Below are 23,231 nucleotides of genomic sequence, written 5' to 3' on the forward strand. Positions count from 1 at the left end.
GCTTAATACTGCCCCCTTAGCCCTCATTTCCCAGTTCTTTTGCATTTCCTTTGTTTCTTATCCCGTGTATTTCAGACTACCAATTTGATTAGGTAGTTTTCTCTGTTGGTTTTCTTCGTTTTCTCCTTGTTTATTGTAAATGTTTCTGTTCTAATTATTTTTTTAGTGGTCACCCTTAGGTTCGTATAAAAAATCTCATAGTTGAGGTAGTCCATTTTCTGATAGCCTCTTATTTCCTCAGACTATACTGATTCCATCCCTTTCCTCTTCCCTTTCTAAGTTATTTTTGTCATATCTTTTTCCATCTTGTGTTGTGAGTTTGTGGTTAAAATGATGAGATCATTTTTGTTTTGGTGTTTTCCTTTTCTTTATCCTGGATATTAAAGTTAAGTGTTTACTAACCTGATCTGATAGAGAGCTGCCATTTTCTGATTATTTCCTACCTATTCATCTCCTTACTCAGGGCCTTGTAGCCCCTTTCCTATTTTTTTTTTTTTTCAGATAGGAGGACTTTTTTGAGGATTTCGTTTAGGGGGGGTGTCTTGTCACAATGAGCTCCGTTAGCATTTGTTTATCTGGGAGAGTTTTTATTTTTCCGTCATATCTGAAGGAGATTTTTGCTGGATAGAGTATTCTTGGCTGAAAGTTTTTGTCTTTCAGAATTTTGAATATATCATTCCACTCTCTCCTGGCCTGTAAGGCTCCTGCTGAGAAACCCACTGAAAGCCTGATAGGGGTTCCTTTGTAAGTTATTTTCTTCTGCCTCGCTGCCCTTAGTATATTTTCTTTGTCCCTGACTTTTGCCAGCTTCACTGCTATGTGCCTTGGAGTGGGTCTTTTTACATTGACATTGTTAGGAGATCTGGAGGCCCCTTTCACATGGATTTCCAGCTCCGTCCCTGGGTTTGGGAAGTTCTCAGCTATTATTTCTTTGAACAAGCTCTCTGCTCTATTCTCCTTCTCTTCCCTTCTTGCATACATATAATTCTTATGTTGCATTTCCTGATTGTGTCTGATATTTCTCTGAGAGCTTCTTCATTTCTTTTTAGTCTTAGTTCTCTCTTCTCCTCTGTCTGAAGCATTTCTATAGTACTATCATCTAACTGCCTGATTCTCTCTTCCATATTGTCAGCTCTCTTGTTTAGGGAATCCAGATTTTTCTTTATTTCACCCATTGTGGTTTTCATCTTCAGCAATTCTGATTGGTGGTTCTTTATGGTTTAAATCTCCTTTGTGAAGAAGCTCCTGAATTCACTAATTTGTCTTTCTGTATTTTCTTGTAATTCGTTGAGGTTTTTTTTATGATAGCTGTTTTGAATTCTTTGTTGTTTAAATTATGGATTTCTGTGTCTTCAGGTTGGTTTCTGGATACTTGTCACTTCCCTTCTCATCTGGAGCTTTGATATACCTACTCATATTGCTTGATGGATGGATTTTTACTTCTTCGTGTTGCTCTTATCTGGTCACAGCTGCCACATACTGCCTACTGGGTGGGGATCAGGCACTATGTATTCTGGGCCTGGCATGAGCAGGGGCTCCACACCTCCAGCTGCTGACTGCTTTTCTTCCCGAGCAACTGTTCGATGGCAGATCTGGAGCACTGGGCAGGGGTAGGGGTACTCTCATTCCCTAGCACTTCCCCCACCTCTGCTCATCTCTCTGTATGGAGTTCTGGATGATTGAAGGACTGTGCACTTTCCCTTTCCCCAACTGCCGCTGCCTCCCTCTCTGCTCTGTGCTCTGGGCCATAGTGGGGCTGGAGTGCTGGTTGGGGATGGAGCACCTCTCCTCACTTGCATACTTTCCCTGCCTCCGCTGCCATGCTCTCTGCGCTGGTCGATTATGGGCCTGGAGTACCAGAAGGGGATGTGAGACCTCTCCTTACCTGCACACTTTCCCTGCCGCTGCTACCAAGCTCTCTGCACCATGCTCCGGGCAGTCCTAGGGCTCAAGTTCCAGGCAGGGATGGGGCACCTCCCTTACCTCTGCAATTTCACCACTGCCACTGCCACACTCTCTGTGCTGTGATGTAGATGATTCTTGGGATGGAGTGCTGGGTGGGGATGTGGCACCTCTTCTCACCTGTTCACTTTCCTTGCTGCCACTACCATGCTCACCACACTGTGCTCTGGAAGATTCTGGGGCTGGAGTACCAGGTGTGGACTGGGCGCCCTTTTCATCCGTGCCCTTCCCGCCGCTGCAGCCCTTCTCATTCCACAGAGCTCCTGCAGATCAGCTTCCCCTTCTTCTGGCAGATCCAGCCCCACCACCACCTTCAGGGCTAGGGCAGGAAAAATACAAGATGAACCTGAAGCATCTGGTAGTGCTAGAGAATAAAGAAGTGTAAATGTACCTTCAGGCATATGACTGCATCGGTTTTTCAGATGTCTTTTGTGTTGTGTACATGTCCTCTGTTGGTTTATCAATGTCCTTTTGGTTGTATCTTAGAGGGGAGAGTCCAAGGGAAAAGCTCACTCTGCTGTGATGCTAATGTCACCACTCCTTTGTGGACATATATTAAAACCACCACAATAGTTGGTAAATATCTTGGGGGAGATGCTTTGAAGCTTTGCCAGTATCCTGTTTCACCCCACTAATTTTAGCATTCATCAGTGGATCTTGCATGCAGTAATGATTGCTATATTGTTCTAAAAGTAGTTTTTATTTCTCTCATTTTTTATGCATTTATTAATTGGAAGTCTTTTGTAAGGAAGTTTTGTCCCTTCTCATCTATCTATCTATTTAATCATTTATATCAGTTCCAATTCATGGATATTTATTTTATCCTTAGGATTATAATTCAGTGCTATGATTATTTATTTTGTTGACCAAATTATTCCAGTTTTTGCCATTGGGAGCTGTTTTAGGGTTGACTTCTGTGTTCTTTGATGTGCTCTTATCCTTTGTGTGTGTACATTTACACTTCTTTATTCTCTAGCACTACCAGATGCTTCAGGTTCATCTTGTATTTTTCCTGCCCTAGCCCTTGACTCATTTCTCCAAGAAACCCTGGTTCCTTTTTTTGGAGAAGGGTATTTTGAGGCCAAGATCTGGATGTTAGGTGTGCTTGTTACTACTGGGGAGTCACTGCTTCTAGACACTCTCAGTGGACAGAGAGCTATGAAATTTATGTATGTATACCAATCTATGTTTCCACACATATGTATGTTTATTTCTGTATGTAAAAATAGGCTTGCGTTCATACCTATATGTCTGACTAAATGGATATGTTTTGATCCAACTAGGTTTGCTGATAGATTGGATGTGGAATGTGAAAACAGAAGAGTTAAGGATGAATCTAAGGTGAGCAACTGGAAGGATGGAGTTGTCATTAACAAAGAGGAGGTTTCTGAGGAGAGTTCAAGAGTTCTGTTCCAGACTGGCTAAGTTTTTGAGATGTCTAACAGACATGCTAATAGAGATGTCAAGTCAATAGTTGAACATAGGAATCTGAGTTCAGAGGAGAATGATCTAGGTTGGATACATCTGGGAGTTGTTAGTATAGATATCACCTGAGGAGTGAGTGTAGCTAGCAAAGAGATTCAAGGACTCGCTCCTGGGTGTTTCAGTCAGATCCTCCTGGAGCAGTTCTGCAAGATAATAAGGATTGGAGTGTGGCTATAGGTAGCTTTTGTATTCATCATTAATAAACACTCCATATCTGTTATTTGCTAAAGCACTGAGCTGTTTCGGGGGTTAGCAGAGCTCCCTTCTTTCATAAATCTACAATCTAAGATGAAACAAATTACAGTCTTAAGAAGATGGTACCAATGGAAGGCAAGTACCAGGTAATGATGCAAATATAACATACTAGAGAAACTTGTTAGAGTACATGGACGTAAGAAACATGAACTCAAACGTGTGCCAGCTATATATCAACACAGATATAAGTGTGCGTCAGTCAAGAAACTTGTCATAGTTTCTTGCATACGCTAGTAATTATCAACAAGCAGAGCTCCTCTGTATGTTGACCTTGGTTTCACAGGTTGCTTCTGCTCTTGGTCCCCTGCCATTGTAGGGTCTTGGGTTGGTAATTGTGCCTGTAGTCATTGGCTGTCAATTAACCTATTCAGTGAACTCGCTAGGACGGTTTCTGCTGTGCTTAACTTTTTAACTTTTGCCTGTCTGTAATGTGAATTGCACAATCAAGGGGATTGAAGTCAAGACTGCTTAAAATAAGGTGAAGCAGACGTGACCGTACCATCTTCTGTGGACATATTTATTTTTTGACTGCTTCTTTTATGGATGGTCTTAGACATTTCACATTTATCATTTGGTTATTAAAGTCATACCCAAAATGCAATTATAGAACTTTAAAAGTAATGTAAACATGTAATGTAGTAAACTGAGGTTTTAGTAAAATATTTTAATTTCCACTCCTTTGCACCAAAAATGGGTAGGCTTTCATTGCCAGCTGCTAAGAGGTGGTATAACATGAGACAGGCGAACAGTACGTATTGAGTAATTACTTGTCAATTACACTTTAGGAACTGTAAGAAAAATAAGGGATTTATTTACTTTATGGGATAGGGGGCAGAGTATTGCAGGATTCTATTCTCAGTTCTCCTGCTCAATGGCTGGTAAAGCTGTTATCCATTTGTATGTACTGGTATGTTGTATTCATTAATTGTGGGAAACTTGAGCATATTTATATGCTGAGTAGAAAGAGACTGTACCTTGACTGCAAAGACTTTGTCTTATTAGCGTAGTCCCTCACATGTAATGGGTACTCCAATAGTTGTTTGAGTTAAGGAATCACATAAGATACTTGACTCTTATAAAGTAAGACACAAAGAGTTATTTAGCTTGTTCAAGAAAACTTAAGGTACTAAAAAGTTTAATTGTCTAAGTCAGAGTTAGAGCAAAATAAAATAAATCTGTATGGTAACATCCTCATTTTAGGATAAGCCAAACAAATAACACTACTCTATAAAAACATGATCGCTATCCTTCAAGTAGCTCATGATCCTACCTTCCAGGAATAGTCAAGAATTCTAGTTCAGGAGTCAAACTGCCTGAATTTGAATCCTGGCTCAACTACTGACTTATTAGCCATGTGACCTTAAGTTAGTTTCTTAACTGTGCTTCAGTTTCCTCATTTGTAAAAGGGGGATAATATTTGTACCTACTTTATGAGGTTGTAAGGTGAAATAAGAATATGTAGAAAGCACGTAAGTGTTTGACAAACAATAAGTGTTTAATTAATTTTAACTGTTCTAAAAATGCTGAGAGACTAATATCTTAAGGTTTTTGATTTTCTAAAAATTCATGTGTGATGAGTGATAAGTAAAGGAAAAATTTAAAAACCCTATGTGAAAAAGGGAAAAAGACTGATGGGAAGTAACCCGATATACTCATAGTGATGTGTTGAAACTATAAATAATAGGTTTTCTACTTTTTGCTGTCTCCATTTTTTTCCCTTTTAATTTGTTTAGCAGATTTTTATTAAATATTTGACTATAAGCCAGACATTGGGCTTTCGTGAGCATAGTACTTGTTGAGAGTCAGCATTGCATTGTGGTTAAGAGCATGGATTCTGGACCCAAACTGCCTGGGATTGAATCTCATCTCTGCCACTTAGTAGCTGTGTGATCTTGGGAAAATTATTTTTCTATGCCTTAGTGTTTTCATCTGTAAAATGGGGATAATGCTAGTACCTTCCTCAGATGATTTTTAATGAGGTAATATTGGAAAAGTGCTTAAAATAGTGCCTAGGGTGTAGTAAGTATCATGTGTTTGTTGATTAAATTAAGGATGGTAGAAATATTACATTTAAAAATTAATGAAAGATTTTAGCTACCCAGTGTATTTATAGGTTTATCCATATTAAGTAGACTTTTCCTAGATTTTAGAGAAAAGTTTTCTTCTTACTCCCTTACTTCTACCTCTCTGAGCTTCTTTGGTTCCACTGATGGGAAGGAGCAGGAAACTATGTTTTTTTATGTGATAGGAAAACTTTTCATTGTTTAAATTTAGCTCCCTCCCCCCACCATAATTTTCAAAGCAGATTCAGTTACTTTGTTATTACAAGAGTGGATGCCATGGTATACCTCTTAACTATTTTGTAATAATGAGTTGAATATTTCAAATGCTGAGAAACTGCCTTCTTCCCAGGTGTGCAACAGTTTTTATAGATTTTATTTGGGTGTGGAGTAGGAGTAATTGTGGGAGTTTGTGCGAAAGGAGATTAAAGGTATTGGAGAAACAATAAAAAGTATTTTCCTAATGCCAGTTCTCTCCTTGACTTGAAAAATTATTTTTGCAGCAATACTCCTAGACTGTTTTTCAGCATTTGCCTTTTGAGGACCCGCTGCATTCACAATATTAAACCTCACAACTGAAATGTTTTAGGTAGGCTGCCAGATCTTAATTCAGCTGTTGGTTCTGAAGTTACAAGTTAAAAGAGGTTGGTATAATATGAGAGTGATGAGAGGGAGAGAAGAGAAACCTGTAGTTTGATAACCTTTTTTCTTCTATGTAGTGTAAGAGCAAGTTTACATTGTTTTTTATATACTCCCTTCTGTATAAATGCGTTCTGTACATTGTAGGATGATAGCATCAGTGAATATGTAAATTGTACCGTCAGTAGCATAGAAATAATTTATAAATAGAGTAGTTCCTATTTTAGGGAGTTAAACTTTAATCATTGACTTAGATTTTATTTCACATGTGTTTTTTAATTAAACATATGCAAATAAAATTTGAATTATATTATAAATGCAACTTGTGGTTCAAATGTCAGTTTTGTGTTCCAAAAGCCTAGCAAAAAATCATCATCTGGAAAAGGATATGTTTTGTATTTTTTTTTTTTTAAAGATTTTATTTTTCCTTTTTCTCCCCAAAGCCCCCCAGTACATAGTTGTATATTCTTCGTTGGGGGTCCTAGTTGTGGCATGTGGGACGCCGCCCCAGCGCGGCCCGATGAGCAGTGCCATGTCCGCGCCCAGGACCCGAACCAATGAAACACTGGGCCACCTGCTGTGGAGCGCGAACTTAACCACTCGGCCACGGGGCCAGCCCCGATGTTTTGTATTCTTTTGTAAAAGACAACTACAGGACTTTGTAGCTGCATGAATGTTGACCCTCTCTCATCTCCTTTGGGACTGTCTGGCCTGGGTTTTCATGGACGAGCTGTCTGACTGGGAAACTGAGTCCTACTGTACATAATGACTTCCTCTCATTCTCTCTGTCCCTTTTGGCTGCACATCTGGAGTGGAGTTTGATATGCCTATTATACTATATACATCTTTAAAAAATTAGTAGCTTTTATGATAGGAAAAAAGTTAACTTTTATTGTAGAAAAAATTGGAGAAATATGGAATAAGTAAAAAGGAGAAAATTTATTATTCTGTCATCCAGAGATAACCAGCACTAATAATTTGGTGCCTTTCCCCCCATTTTTTTGGTGTGTATATACATTTCAAATACCTAATTGACATCATACTGTATATAGTAGAGATATGGTTTATGTGTCTGTTATAGTTGGTGCAGTAAGCTGGTCATACTGTGAGAGGCATGCAGGAGTTGAGACTGGCTAAGGAGATAGTAGATTGATGTTCACAACAGGAGATGCTTTTCATTTAGAGGAATTGATATTTTTCTCTTTTTCATATTGCTAAACTAAATTTGAATAACTTACATGCGTGTTTGAAGCAGCTTCACTTTTTAAAATCTCGTATCATACTCTTTTTTTGATAATATCTTATGGACATTTTCCTATATCATTAAAAAGTCCTACCTCTTCCCCACTCCATGTTCACTCTCTGATAGATTGAAAACTGGCAATAATAAATGATTTATTAGTTGAATAGGCCCTTGATAGCCTCAAAGAATATGTCTCAAATCTCTTGGGCCTTTTTTTTGAGCAGTGCTGTCCAATAGAAATTATGCCTGCCACATAATTTCCAATTTTCTAATAGCCACATTTTTAAAAGTACAAAGAAACAGGTGAAATTAATTTTAATGATACATTTTATTTAATCCATTATAACTAAAATATCGTCATGGTACATATATTCACTATAAAAAATTATTGAGATGTTTTACGATCTTTTTTCTTACTAAATCTTCAAAGTCCAATGTATATTTTCCACTTGCAGCGCGTCTCAATTCAGGCTAGCCACATTTTGAATGCTCAGTAGGCACATGTGGCTAGTATTAGCACAGTGCTAGAACATATAATTTCCTCCAAGAAGTGCAATAAAGTAGCACTTTGCAGTACTCTGGAAAGGAGTGTAGTGAGAAGAAAACAGCAAAGCCAAGTTACATCGTGGATGCTGAGCGCTCATTTTGATGTCTCATGAAGTTTTAAACCTTTACCTTAATAAAATTACATATTCCTATTTTTACGGACTTCCATGTGACACAATGTTAAATTTGTAGTTGTCTGAAGGTCTACTGGGTATACTCCTTGTAGTAATTCTCAGAATGGTCAGTAAGACCAATTCCATATTCTAATATTTTGCATAACTGAGAGTTTGCGAGTACACCTTGTGGTTTAAGACCTGAGAACAAATGAATTTTATCCTTCCTTGTAGAGTATACGTTTATGAAGTGAGTAATAAACAAACGCATGAACATGTGACATGTGCCTATATAAATTATATATCTATATATAACACATGCAAACACATTTATCATAATCCTAATTACTCTTAAGAAACAATAGCAATTAAAATCATTCTATTCTTTTTAAAATGAATTTGTGGTACGATAAGAAAGATGTGGCATGATCAGGAAGATCCCTAAACTTAGTGAGATAAACTGAATATATAATATACTGGAAGAGTATTGAAGAAGCTTTGCTTTTAATTTAGTTTGTGATCATGTGAAAAAATTCCTTAACATCTCTAAGCTTTAGTTTGTTCTGTAAGATGGAGATAATCCTGCCTTTTTTTCTTAATATGATTTTGATTATCAAATATGTTGAATGGAGACTAAAGGGACGAGTCTTATGCATCTTTGTGTCCGCAGGACTTAGTATAAGGTCTGACGCACTCACACTCAATAAATATTGAACTCAAAGGCTGAAAATATGTAGAATAACTTCCTAAACTGAGAGTGCTACAAGAGGAAGCTATTACTTTATTATACTTGATTTGTACTATTTCTTCTTATTTAAGTTCTTTACTGGAATATGAGAACTGTAATAATTAATATTTGCCCATACAATCAATCAGTAGGATTGCGTGTTGTGGTTGTATTTATACTTACCGTTAATATTTTACTCATCAGATCTTGTCTGTAAATAAGTATATCTCTAAAATATGTTATAGTTACCTTGTTTTAAAAGATGTCTAGCACTTAAATATCTTTATCTCTGTTTAAACAGTTAAAATTTTTTTTGTTATTATTGGGAGATAGAGATGACTGTTTTCACTGTACTCAGTCTTTATCAGCTTAAAAGTCAGCCTGAGACACAAATGAAAGCTCATTGGATGCCAAAATTGTGGAAGCAAGGTAACAGTATTTTAATTACTGGCATGTATAATTTAATTACTGGTCTAACAACTAGAAAATGCCCTGAATAAGAATGGTCTTCTCATTTCTATATTGATGAAACTCAATCTTTTTCCTCCGCAAAGGATGGGGCACCTCATAAGTGCTTAAGGTGGAAGTAAAGCAAAATCATAATTTAAGAGCAAATAATGTCCACCCAGAACAGCTTTTCAAAGTGATCTTCATGAAAACATTAGCTTTTTCTAGCATCAGCTTTGAGTTTCTATAACTGCCCACTCACTGAGTCATCTGTAGCAATTGAAAATTTGGATATGTCCTATTTTTTAAGGTATTTTTTGATAAAGTGGCTTCCTTTTATCTCTCATGAATGAAGTAAGCAAGCCTCATATAGAATAGCCTGCACAGTGTATGCCTTATTGTTTCCTGGGAGCAAGTGAGGAACTTTAGGAAGCAATCGAATGTTGTCCATGTATTAGGACACCATGAGCTAAATGATGCATTTTGGGAGTAGTTGGCATAATTTTCTGTTTTATATTCCCTCACTTCTACGTTCCACCAAAACCTTTTAGTATCTTTGGCTATTTGATGACAGAAAGATAAAGTGAACTCGATTTTTCTCCACGTGACAGTATATGTTAAAATTGTTGGTATGAAGAAACATGGTACATATTACTAATAGAGATATATGCAGTGACAGTGTAGAACACTTGGCCAAATGAAAAGTGAATGATCTATTGATTGAGTGAAATCACTGACCTCAATTAAAGGAGGAGGGAACTTGCTGCTTCTCTTCCCTTGTTGATCTTTTCTCCCTGATGGCTAGATATGTATTTTTAAGTGATTCTGTTAAAAAAATCCTCTGCTTATTTCTATTCCATTCTGAATTTTACTGTTTGGTATTGTGATCAGGCATAAGAGAGAGAGGATTGAAATCTTGTTTTTTCTCTAATTCCACTGCTAGTGTATCTCGCATCTGCTCATTCTTAGCTTAGAAAATTATAATTCGTTAAAAGCAAGATGTTCACCTCCTGACTACTTGTTGTAATCTAGTTTAGCTCGTGCATTTGACGATAAGCTCTGCAGTTATTTTTGGTTCTTCATATCAGTGTCTGACTGATGAAGTTCAAATGAATAATAATTTGTGGAAAAAAATGAAAAATATGTTCATAGGTGATTTGGGAGTTTAGTTGACCCATGAACTACAATTTTTGTGTTGTATTTTTTAAGTAGCAGAAGAAAAGGAACATGATTTTAGTTACATAAGTACTTTTCATACCCTTAACAATTATATTGTAACTAGTGCAGATTGACTGTCATAGTGATATTTCAACTTTTGGTCCCTGGGTATCATTTTTGAGAAAGTACTGAGAGAGCAAGAAGGCTATATCTTCTTAAGGTTTAGTGCTACAGTTGAACCACTTCTTGAATTGCCAGCAAATTGAACTGTTAGGAGGAAAGGAAATGGTATGTATAGCAAAACTTTTCTCTAGGGCAGGAAAAAAGTTGCTCATTTTTATAAGGTGATTATTTTGGAGATGGTACTTTTGTAGTTTGAGATTATTGTGAACTGTAATCTGTAAAACACATTTGTAGTAAATGAGTTATAGGGCATGTATGAAAGTACTTATAGTATCTAGCCTAGTTCCAGTAGCTTAGAATACCCATTTTGAAAGTATAAGATTTCTTCTGACCTGCCCCTTTTAGAGTTTGAATTTTCCAAGTCTGTGTCATTTATTTCATAATATAAATTTTTTGAGGGAGTCTAAATGCTATGTCAGTTATTCTGACTATTCACTTAAGATTGTTTTTTTTGTAGCATTTGGAATGTTAAGCACCAGTGCTAAATATTGTCATTTATCTGGTTTTAGAGAATGTTTCTGTAAAAATCTTTTTACTTAAACAAGTGATAGATGAATAATATCTCAGAACAAATCAAACAATATAGCAATATATAGAAAAAAGAGCCAAATTCCTCCTGCATATCTCTCCCTCTATTTATTTACCTCTGAGGGGTAGTCACTGAAGTCAGCTTGGTATCTTTCCAGATCTTTTATTCTGTGTGTGTGTGTAGTTTTATTTTGTGTCTATATTTTTATCATATTGCATACGTTGTTCTACATTCTGTTCTCTACCCCAGTATGGAATATGTCTTTTCATGTCTGTACATGTAGTTCTATCTCATTCTTTGACTGTTAGATAGTATTCCTTAGCATAGAGTTATAGTTTGTTTATTCTATTAAAAAAATTAAAAACAATGCTCTTGGAATAGACTCATAGTGCAGAAGCTTAGTACTTTTAATCTGGAAATGGTAAAGACCATTTGGTTTCTTCAAGTTTGTTTTCTTAATAGGCAGAACATGTTTAATTCTTTATCAAAACTGAGAAGAAGCAAAAATTGATAATTCATAGCTGGATTATTTCAGCTTCTTTTAAAAATACCTGGATCATGTTGTGCTGTTCTAGGTATATGATTTAATGCAATTGAAACTAAGTTATGGTTGCATTGCTGAGTTCCCATTTGCAGTTGGGAAGAACAAAAATGATTACGATTTTTCTGCAGTGAGACAGGATGGATAAAAGCAGCTTATATTTAGGCTATATAGATCTTCTTTGCTGAATGTGACCAGAAGGACTATCCATGAGGGTAGGAGCCCTGTATTTTCCTGTCCAGTGTTAGATCCCCTGTGCCTCCCATTGTGCCTAGTGTGACAAAGACGTGAAGATGGATGAATGAATGGTGAGTGAATAAATGCCATATATGTGAAGCATGTCAGTTTTGGGGCCATGAGTTGAAAATAACCCACTGTGGGCCAGCCCCGTGGCCAAGTCGTTAAGTTCGTGCACTCTGCTTCAGTGGCCCAGGGTTTCCCCAATTCGGATCCTGGGCGCGGACATGGTACCACTCATCAAGTCATGCTGAGGCACACCACACATAACACAACCAGAAGGACCTACAGCTAGAATATATAACTATGTAATGGGGAGCTTTGGGGAGAAGAAGGAGAAAAAAAAAAGATTGGCAACAGATGTTAGCTCAGGTGCCAATCTTTAAAAAAAAAGAAAACCCAGTGGTTAAGGCTGCAGAGATTAGCCCTGAATAGCATTGGTATTGGTACCTCTATCATTCAGAGGACTTAAGTTCTTTGATAGATTATCAGAAATTTAAGTTGTTTTGCTTTCTTGTTATATTATTTTCTTTTATAAGTAGCGTTTCTCTTTTTTCAGGTGGATTAACATTGTTACTAAAATAGCTTTGTCTAAACCATTCAGAATGAATAACTCTGATGAGTAGTTTTTGCTGTGTCTCCCACCAGTGGTTTCCATCTTTATTATTTCCATATTGAGGATGCTTGCTGTTTTTACTTCAGTTTAGGAAGCATTTTCTGAGTGCCTCCTTTGTGATGGGCCTGATGCAAGAGGTTGGGGATACAAAAATGAACAAACTGCCGTCCTCACTCTCCCGCCTCTCATTGTCCAGAGGGGAATACAAGAATAAGAAAATGTCAGCATTACTTGGAAAGTGCAATTATACACGTATATGTTGGACCATAATTTTGTGATTTGATGTTAATTTGACCATTCTGAGATTGAGACAGTTTGTAAGCCAAGAGTTTAAAGTATCTCTACGGCTTCGTCATGTTTCACATTCTGGCATCATTACTTTTGGAGAACCTACAGGTGAATAACTGGTTTTTAGTATATGTGTGGTGTTCTTCTCTCCTTCTATCAGTTTCTTGCATTTGAACTGCTCTGTCAGAGCAAAGGACTGTGAACCATATCTGGTCTCAGCTTCCACTTGCTGCTGGAAAAAGAACTCATCTCCCATAATCATTTCTTTTGTTGTTGTTTATTACCTTTTTCTTGTATTAGTTTGAACATTGATACTAACAATATGAAGAAGTGGCAGAATTTAGGACCTTCTGCTAGTGATTTCTGTCCTTGTTTTGGGTGGAGATTCTAAAAAGAGGTAAGTGATCCAAACTTCTATATCTTTGTCCTTTCCATTTCTGCCTTCAGGTACTTGCAAGCGGGCCCTGTTGTCTTAGAGTGAGCCAGAAACAGTGCCATCCAACCATATTGCTTTTCATTTCAAGTTGGCAGTAGCTTTGGCAGCAGTGCGATAGCTTGGCGTGGTGTTCTCAAGTTCTAGTTGAAAAGATTGCAGCATTCATGCCATTCAAAGTAAAAAGTGTCCCTTTTTTCTCACATATTCTTTTTTTTCACCCTGGATTTAAGATGGTGCCAGGACCCTTTCCTTTTGTATTTGGAGCTGACCTTTATAGGTCCATATAGACCCTTATTTCTGTCCCACTAGAATGGGTACTCCATGGGTATAGAACCTCTTGTTCACAGTATTCCAGCACTTAGAATGGTGCCTGGCATATAGTAGACTCTCAGTAAGTATTGTTGAATGAATGCTATGAGAACAGCCCTACCCAGGAGACTGAGTGAATCTTTAATGTACACATCTTGTTTCAGAACAAAGGTTGTGTTCCTATTTTGTATGTGAAGCGTCATTGATTCCATGTAGCCCAGCAGTAGTGCTATGGGGCTGGGCTGCCTCATAACCAATGTCATTTACTAGTTTGCTAAGAAGATTTCTGTTGCTCAGCTTACTCAGGGATAAGGAGAGAAGCCCTAAATGAAGTATTTTTCTGGGCCTGTGGGGTTGAGATCCAAGGTCCTTGTGACATTAAACTAAAATCCTGGTGGAGGAGTGAACCCTCACTGTCCTAGGGAGCCAGCCTTTTGGGTGTATCCTGCAGAAGCAAAAGTTCTTATGTTTTTGGTTGTGGCATCATGTGAAGAGTTTCTGGAATTCCCCAGGGCACTTGTCCACTAGGTCATGCCCCAGGAAAGCCTAGAGGCAGTTTATTGTTGTGTTTAAGAGCTGGGGATCTGCAACCAGACCTCATTGTTGGAATCTTGACACTGCCGTTTTCCTTAAGTGTGATCTGCAGCAAATTACTTATTTTGTGTGTCAGTTACCTCATCTGTAAAAGAGGAATAACATAATACCTAATTCATATTCGTCTGAGGATTAATATAGGCAAAAGGCTCAGAACATGCTGGTATATAGTACCAAAATATTAATATTCACTTATTTGATACAGAGAAATTTCATACCTCTTTTACTCATTTTCTTTCTAATGTGCTTTCCTGAGAAGGTATGGAGGTACAGCTGATGTTCTGGGAATTTCCCATAGGCCTGCTTGTGCCCATGGAGGTGTGTTGAGCATATTATGGCACATAGCATCAGCTTCTAATGCCTTCATCCATCACCATGTGTCAGGAGGGAAACAGGTAGAGAACCTGTGATTGGAGATTTCTAATTATCCCCGAAGCAGCCGTGCTCAATTTGACAGTGTCATGATTTTTGATATTTGAAAGTTCCAGAATTGCTACTATGGGATGTAACCCTTTCTTCTACCTCCTTCCTGTTTTTGCTCGTGTAGTTGAGTGAATATGATGCTCCACTTCCCACATAGATGCCCAAATAGCTCTGAGTGCTGAAATATTAGGTATCTTACTATCAGCATGTAACTCGATGTGTAGCTGTAATTGAATGTTTGAAATTTTCACTGTTACCTGGGTTTGCCAAGCTTCAGTTTTTTTTATGTGTTAAATAAGATAAAAGTATCCACCTCATAGGATTTTTGTGAGGATTAATGGTGAATACAAAGCACTTAGCATAGTGCCTAGCATGCAGTAACTCTCAAATACTGGTTGTAAAGTTAATATATCTCATCATCATCATGGTTGTCATTGTTCCATGTTTCAAATCAGTAATGAAATGCAAACTCGTGCTAATCCTTGTTTCTGCTTGGAACTGGGAGACTAAATGAAGTGTAGCAGCTCTCTGCTTGACACGGACTGTAACCTTCCTTTTGCAGTCAAGATTTTACTACCTTCAAGGGCATACAGGGATGCTGGAACACAGTAAACTTCGAGAGTTGGCTTTCCTGGTCCTGAATTCCAGCTCCTTTCTGCCCAAATATTGTAGCCCAGATTTCTGTTACACGCTCCCCTTGACAGCTTCTCCATTAAAACAGCAGTAATGCAATTTGTATTCTTTCCTTGAATTAAGGCCAGAATTAGGAAGTACATTCAGTGCTTTACTAGCAAAGTTCTGTAATGGCCTGTGAGATAATTACTTTGATAATGACATACAAATTTTTATGTATAACCACTAGTTTATCAAATACTAATACTGTTTACCACTTATCCTACATTTGTTACATTTCTTTTCCTTTAATTTGAAAGATATCCCTGCATGATAGGTGGTATCGTCTCCCATTTACAAGTGAGAAAACTGAGGCTCAGAAAGGTTAAATAATTTGCCTAAGGTTGCACAGCTGTTTAGTGACAGAGTTGATTCACTCTACGTTTTTTTTCCTCTCAAAATTAGAAAGTTGAATCCTAAAGTTAGGGTCAAAATTTTTCATAGAGAAACTTATAAATGCTATGGCTAAATAAAGACGATAGGCGAAATAAAGTAGATAGGTGGAAAGCAGCTGAGAAGAAGGTTAAATTGATAAATGTGGACCAACTTCCAAAAGATCCCAGAAGATAGGAAGCATAAAATATCATTCAAGCACTTCTGGTATTGAAACAATTCATAGAAGGCAGTTGTCCTATTTGATGGAGGATTTTTTTTGGTAGTACCATGTTTTAACTTGGAGAGCTGGAATTCAAACTTAAAAATAAATATCTAGAAGACAGGGTGAAGATAATATTATTGGTGTAAAGAAAAATGTGGAAACAGAAATGTGTATTTAACAGAAAATAATGATTAAGATGAATTGTTGGGGCTGGCCCCGTGGCCGAGTGGTTAAGTTTGCGCGCTCTGCTGTGGTGGCCCAGGGTTTCGTCGGTTCGGATCCTGGGCGTGGACATGGCACTGCTCGTCAGGCCATGTTAAGGCGGTGTCCCACATGCCACAACCAGAGGGACCTGCAACTAAGATATGCAACTATGTACCTGGGGGATTTGGGGAAATAAAGCAGAAAAAAAAAGATTGGCAATAGTTGTTAGCTCAGGTGCCAATTTAAAAAAAAAAAAAAGATGAATTGTTAAAGATATGGGATAAGTGGGGGTTTATTGTAGATATGGTTCAGAGAAGGCTAATTGCAAATATTCTTTAATTCAGGGAGAGAAGATTCAGATAAGCCTTCTGGAGTTTGTTGCCATAGTATTAAATTATGTCTTTCCAGAAATGAGATCCCACAGTGAATCTTCTGTCTTTTATTTGAAATTTGTTTAAGCAGGGGGCAAGGAGGTAAAGACTGAATAACTACTGCAACTATCTGAGGAAGTGTGTGTAATACACTAAAGTTCAAGTGTGGATTTCATTAGCTGTATGTCAGCATGTTGTATCTGTCACTCTGAGGCTTTAGCTTTTACCTAAGAAGCTCACCTTAGTTATTTAACATTTTCACATGTTTAAACCCTACAAGAGGCTCAAATTTTGCATCTTCAATTTACCTATGATCAACCTACGTATACTTAAGACACAGTAAATATATCCACTTACTAACAATCACTTCCACAGGATAAACTGGCATTACCTCCCTTCCCCATCAACGGGCTCTTCTCTGACTTCTGGGTTTGTCAGGGAGGTCCTTACCACATAGTTGCCCAGGCACCAAAATGCTGAGGTTATTTTTGATTCATTAACTCCTCATCTTTGTACCTGGCCAAGTCTGGTAGTTCTTCCTTTGAAATAGATAGTTTGTCTCTTTCTCTTCATCACTATGAGTTGGATTTTTTCTTTTTTTTGCTATAGAGGAGAAGATAATTGTTTCTTATTTTTTTAAGAATTCCCATAAGTCTCTCCAAGTAATTTTTTTTTTCAGTGAGGAGGATTGGCCCTGAGCTAACAGTTGTTTGCCAATCTTCCTCTTTTTTTTTTTTTCCTCCCCAAAGCCCCAGTGACATAGTTGTATATCCTAGTTGCAAGTGATTCTAGTTCCTCTACGTGGGATGCCACCACAGCATGGCTTGATGAGTGGTGCTTGGGCCCGCGACCCAGGATCAAAACCCAGGAACTCTGGGCTGCCGAAGTAGAGTGCACAAACATAACCAATTGGGTGCAGGGCTGGCCCCATCTCCAAGTAATTTTTGAAAGACATCTTTCTAGATAGTGCCTTTTCTTTTTTGCTTATTTTAATTATTTAACCTTAGTTTTGCTGCTAGAGTATATCACTGGAGAGTTAGCTTCCTATTGGAACTGTAAGTTTCAGTTCTGCTAAAAGAAGAGATAATATGCATTAGTCAGGGTTGGCATAGGAAGAGTTGAAAACATCAACTGTTAACAGTAATAAAATCACTTTCCTGATGTAATTGTTTTGAAGTTTAACAACAAATTCATCTGTTTTGCCTTAAACAAAAGGTAAGATTTGTTTGAAGACAAATATTTGCAACCTACTATGAGGGAATTCCTACCCTACAAAATTATTCTGGGAGCAAGCTAATTATATTTACAAGTGGGCAATGAACATCCAGTCATCTGAGAACATGGTAAAGTATATGATTATTCATTATTTTAAAAGTGTGTTGATGTATTTTTCTTTTAGGAAGAATGAATTTTATAATTTATTATTTAAGGAGGCAAATGTATTTTTAGAAAAGGTTATCAGGAATGTAATCGGGCCTTGATGGCAGTTTTCTTGTGGGAAATACTAAAAGGAGGGAGATCATTTTGGTTGGAGACTTATTCTATGTTGAGAACACAGAAACAGTTCAGAAGAACATTAGAAAAGTTTACTAATTTATGTCTGCATTTTGTTCAGAGTCAACAAGTTGACTGTGTCTTGTTCAGATAGATTCTTTTAAGATCTTTGGTAAAAGACTCCCTCCCCATCCAAGGCGCCCTCCCAAAAGAGTGGTGTAGTGGAAAGGTCCTCCTCCAAATGGTCCTCTGTAGTGGATGACTAGCTGAGGGACATGGGGAAAGCCACACTTTTCTCTTGGCTTGGGTTTCCACTTTGTAGAGTAAGTGCGTTAGACTGAGGACCCTTCCAGCTCTGAGTCTCTGTTTTTGTGGTATCACTCAAAGCCCTCTGAGCTGTTTTCTTGAGAGGGGGTGTTTTCGTTCCACAGCCTTTTCTCTCAAAGCCAGCCTAAATATTTTGGAGTTTTGGAAAATTTTTTTTCTCTAATTGAATTAAATGACCTAAACATATTGAACTTTGACCATAGTGTTAGTAGCTTTGTGCTACCAATAGCCTTTTAGCAACAGAGCAGGGTTGTTTCCAAACTAGAAATCTATTAACATTCAAATGTTGATGAAGAAGGGCTTTAAACACTTTGTTTTACATAGAGCCATTCTTAGGAATGTCTGGGATGCTCATTTTAATAATAACTGTGGTATAATGAGGTAGTTAAGAGCATGGATGATGGAGCTGCACTACCTGGATCCACATCTGGCTCTGCTGCTTGCTCATTTTGTGACCTTGGGCAAGTTATAAGAATAGTATTTACCTAATACGTTTGCTGAGAAATATATGCCTGGCCTATGGTTTATATATGTTTACCTACTATTATGTATTTATTAATTGATTATCTTTACCTTCCAGAGGTCAGGCCATCCTACGTATCTCCTTTAATCCTCATAATAATCCTGTGTAAGTAGATCCATCATTATCCTCAGGAGGACACTGAGGCTCAGAAAAGTTAAGTAACTTGCATGACACATGATATAAGTGCTAGAGTCATGATTCAGACTAGGCCTTTCTGGCTGATTCCAAAACCCCAGGCTCCGTCCTTATTCATATAAACTACTCTAAGCCCAGTGCTTTAGAAATTCTAAATGCTGTGAACTACTACTCTCTGGGCATTGACTTCAGGAAGCAGTTGGTGTTAGAAGACCAGAGGCTCAGATAGCATCTGAATGCCTCTCCTATCACCAGGATAAAATGATGTAACTGCCCCTCCATCTTTTTATGATGTACCTTTCAGGCCTCAGGGTTTTTTATGAATTGTTTTCATACAGTGTGATTTTTTTTCTCCATCTCCTCTGCAGACTGAGGCAGCCTTGGCACCCAGATGGCCTTCCTGTGATGGTGGTCTTGGAGAATGTCTGGGCTGGGTTAGAAAAGCCTCCTCTGTTAGGCCTACATCATTAACTGAGGAGAGTCAAAATCGTAATACACAAAAGTAATTGCAGTGAAGGTAATAACAACACATAACTGTATGGGTATGACTGTGTTTCAGTAAAACTTTATTTATGCAGGCCTAATTTGAGACTCTTGAATGAATTTGGTAGAGGGGCTAGTGAAGGCACTTTGATGAAAACAGTTGTTTAAGCTTCTGGCAAAGTTGGCTGCTGATTTATAAAGGAGTCACAAGAGTGTTTATATAAAAATAAAAGCAATGCTTTGAAATACTGCGAGCTGCTAAAGATCACTCTCACAAAGAGTTCTGTTTTCAAAATGGCATAATTTTGCTTCCAGTGGCTGCTAATAAAAGATTCTTGCATATTGTATTATTAATTTGGAAGCTATTATTTGTTCAGCTACATGTGCATAGTTTTAGTTTTCTTGGTACATTTAAAAATGGTAAAGGGAAAATTCAGTCGCATTCGACAGAGGAACTACTCAGTACTTGAGTAGTTATTTGTCAAGTCACATTTTTGGGTGAGTTTCTATTTTTAACTGACATACTTGACTTAAGTTTGCCAAAACCTGATTGTATTTGGAAGGAAAATGGCATTGTTGCTATTTCCTCTGCATGACAGCATCTAAGCCAGACGGCTGGCAGCAGGGGAAAGAGTGAAGGTAAAAAGCAAAAATAGAATACTTTGTGAGCTTGTATTTTTTTTGGCGGGGGTGGGGACTAAACTTCAAATCTAGTTAGGTTATGTTTTCTTTCACTCTGATCTTTAGGATACCTAATTTATTTTCTGCATTCCATACCCCTCTCATGTAGATAAAGGAAATCCCATTGTATTACAATTGGCATGAGTTCATTACCATATCCTTATTACTGAAGTATGACTGTAAATCATTTTGTTAGAATTTAACCTTCTGATTCAAGTTGGCTAATGTTTTTGTTTGCGGTCTGTATTTTGCATTGCTTGAATCTAAGTATGTTCCTTGAGTGAGTACTTCTGTTATAGAGCAGGAGTAATTGACTTAAGGTGGCTTAGAAAACATTTTAATATAGTAACTTTACAACTACTACATTTTAGAGCTTAAGAAATGGAAAGGTTAAATTGATTGACCAAAGTCATTCTGGAAAGCAAAGCAAGACCCATATGAGTATTTTATCTTGGATGACATTTTGTGATTTTATTAGAACAATTGATTTGGTAAAATTTCTCAACCTAGTATTATTATAAAAACTGTGTTGTATTTGGGGTTGGAACACATTTGGAGTTTGTCACCAATTTGAGGCTGTAGCTGAGTGTAGTCTTGGATGGTGTTTTGCTCCAAGCCTCCTGTTTGTTTCTTTTACACTAATGGCATCAGGATGTGATGCAGCCCCCAATCTGAATCCCTAGTCGGAAAGTTTTGAACAGAATTCTGAAAAATGTGGTTATCAGATTCTTTTTATTTGCAGTCTAATAACCTGAGCATCCACATAACTCTCCATTTATTCACCTGATATTTATTGAATAGCTAGGTAAATAACATTTTAATCTGGGGTTTACCTCTTGGATTTTTCACTTGAAAACTTAAAAATGGCTTTACAGTGAAACAGCATCATTGAAAATGTAACACCAATTGTTTTCTGTTTACAAAACTTTGAAGTGCATTTGGTTTAAATACCAATAGCCATTTTTTCCCTCCTTGAAAATCCTTTAGCAGAACTAATGGTACACAAATAGGTTCTGTTGTTGTTCAATACCATACTTAATGCTGAGTAATAGTAATTAGGATAGTGCTGGGCGTATACATTTTGCATTTTGAGTGTGAGAAGATTTTAGCTTCATCTGAGTTGCTGAGTCAACTCTGTTTTGTTCAGTATTTCAGAAAAGTGTCTTATACATGGGTTCCAAGTAGTATAAATATTAAAAAGTTAATTGCATTTAAGAAGCTCTAAGAAGTTCTGTAAGCACTCTGTCACCTTCATTTGCTAAATAGGTGAACAGTGGAGATGATGATAAGGTAGTTTTATTTAGTTTATTTGGAAAAAGTCCTGGCTTTGGTAACTTTTTTCTGTAAAGGACCAGATAGTAAATATTTTAGGTTTTGCCAGCCACATGATCTCTGTCACAACTACTCAATTCTGGTTCTCGAATACTTTAACCGTTACTCTACCTAAAAAGATCAAGGGACCATGGAATTAGATATTGCAGGTTTTAACTCTGGTGTTTCTTGAAGGCAGATATTTCCTATTGCAGTGTGGATATCATTCTCTATTTAAAGTAATGTATAAACTGATTTCTTATTTGAACTTGTTGATCATTCAGAAGCTGGTGTATGAATACATTTTCCAAATAGATAGAATGAACATTTTAAGTGAAGTTTTTTCTTTGTTTTAGCAGCATTATGAATATTCATAAAAATTCACTTTTTGGTCAGAGTGATCCATTAAGCCATATATGGAAAAACTTCCATGTGTATTTAATCTTGTTTAGATTCCCTTTTAAGAAACTAGTAACCACTTTCTAAATGTGCTTAAAACTGTCAGGTTACTAGGAAGAATACTGAGGACTCAGACAACAGATCAAAATAAAGAAGAAGAGGGAAAAAAACCCTCAGCTGTACATCTTAATAGAGTAGATGGATTATTGTCCTGTAGAAAGAACATAGAACTGGGAACTAAAGATCATTTTAGTATTTATAACGTGGAAGACATTCACTAGTTTGGAAATGGACAATACCTGCTGAAAAGTTTGATAGAGATGTGCTTAAAGGAGGGAGCCTAATTCAGACTTGGTGTAGATTGGGGAGGAATATGTTTCAAGGTCCAAAAGGAGGGATGTCAGGAGATTATTTCTAAGAGAAGAACATGAGCTTAATGTAGCCATGCAGGCAAGAGAAAAGAGTGTTCCATGAAGAAAAATGCAATGGGCTAAGTAAGGCATGGAGATATGAGAGGACGTTAAACACTGGAGATCTGTAGATGTTCAGTAGATACAGTTGATGAATGCGAAGGTAGGAAGTGGTGTGGTAAAGGATGAGATTGGAAAGGATTGTTGGGTTTCAAATATCAAGGGCCTTATTTATCAGGCTATAGAGTCAGAACTTTGCTCTGATGATGGCAAGGAGTTCCTGAAGGAATCTTGGGTTTGTATCCTCTTTGATTTATTAGCTGTGTTTATTACCACTCTTGTCCCACTAATGTAAAAAAAAAAAAAGAGGATGGAGTGTAGTTTGAAACCTCTGTGATTTTTTTTTTATTATGTTAGGAAAATTTTTTTTCATCTTGTATCCCAAGGGCAGAGAAAATATGAAGGTTATCTTAAAGCTCTGAGATTAAAAGTTTAAAACTCTTGGCTCTGATTCTGGTTTCATTACTAATTTTGGCAAAGCATCTAATCTCTTTTAGTCTTGCTTCCAGGTCAGATAAAATTAGGTTCTTGAACCCTTGTTTTTGCCTTGGCCCTTTTTATCAAGATGCGGGTGAAGATGGAGGTGGGCGCACATGGAGAAGGCAGACAAGCAAGCCAGTTACCATCAAAGTAGTAATAATGGCTAACTGAGTACTTCTGAAATCATTCCTTCTAGGATATTTTTTCTGAAAATGCCAGGGCAATTGGGTGTTGTAATTGAAAAGGATGATTTCCTCATGGGGAGTTTCAGGCACTCTGTAACCTGGGTGGA

General features: G+C 37.3%; 1 protein-coding gene across 9 annotated transcripts in view; it reads left to right on the top strand.

Moving 5' to 3' along the window:
* The window catches only part of PEAK1 (pseudopodium enriched atypical kinase 1), a 294,511-nt gene that overhangs the window by 11,690 nt on the left and 259,590 nt on the right, over positions 1–23,231 (top strand). For 3 of the 9 annotated variants that reach the window (XM_046653653.1, XM_046653651.1, XM_046653654.1), the window contains exon 2: positions 3,246–3,303. The exons of the other annotated variants lie outside the window; for them this stretch is intronic. The gene's annotated coding sequence lies outside the window, so the exon portion shown is untranslated. The remainder of the gene's footprint in view (positions 1–3,245; positions 3,304–23,231) is intronic. 9 annotated transcript variants of the gene reach the window in all.

Source organism: Equus quagga, chromosome 2 (assembly GCF_021613505.1).
Source record: "Equus quagga isolate Etosha38 chromosome 2, UCLA_HA_Equagga_1.0, whole genome shotgun sequence".
NCBI classification, from domain to species: Eukaryota; Metazoa; Chordata; class Mammalia; order Perissodactyla; family Equidae; genus Equus; species Equus quagga.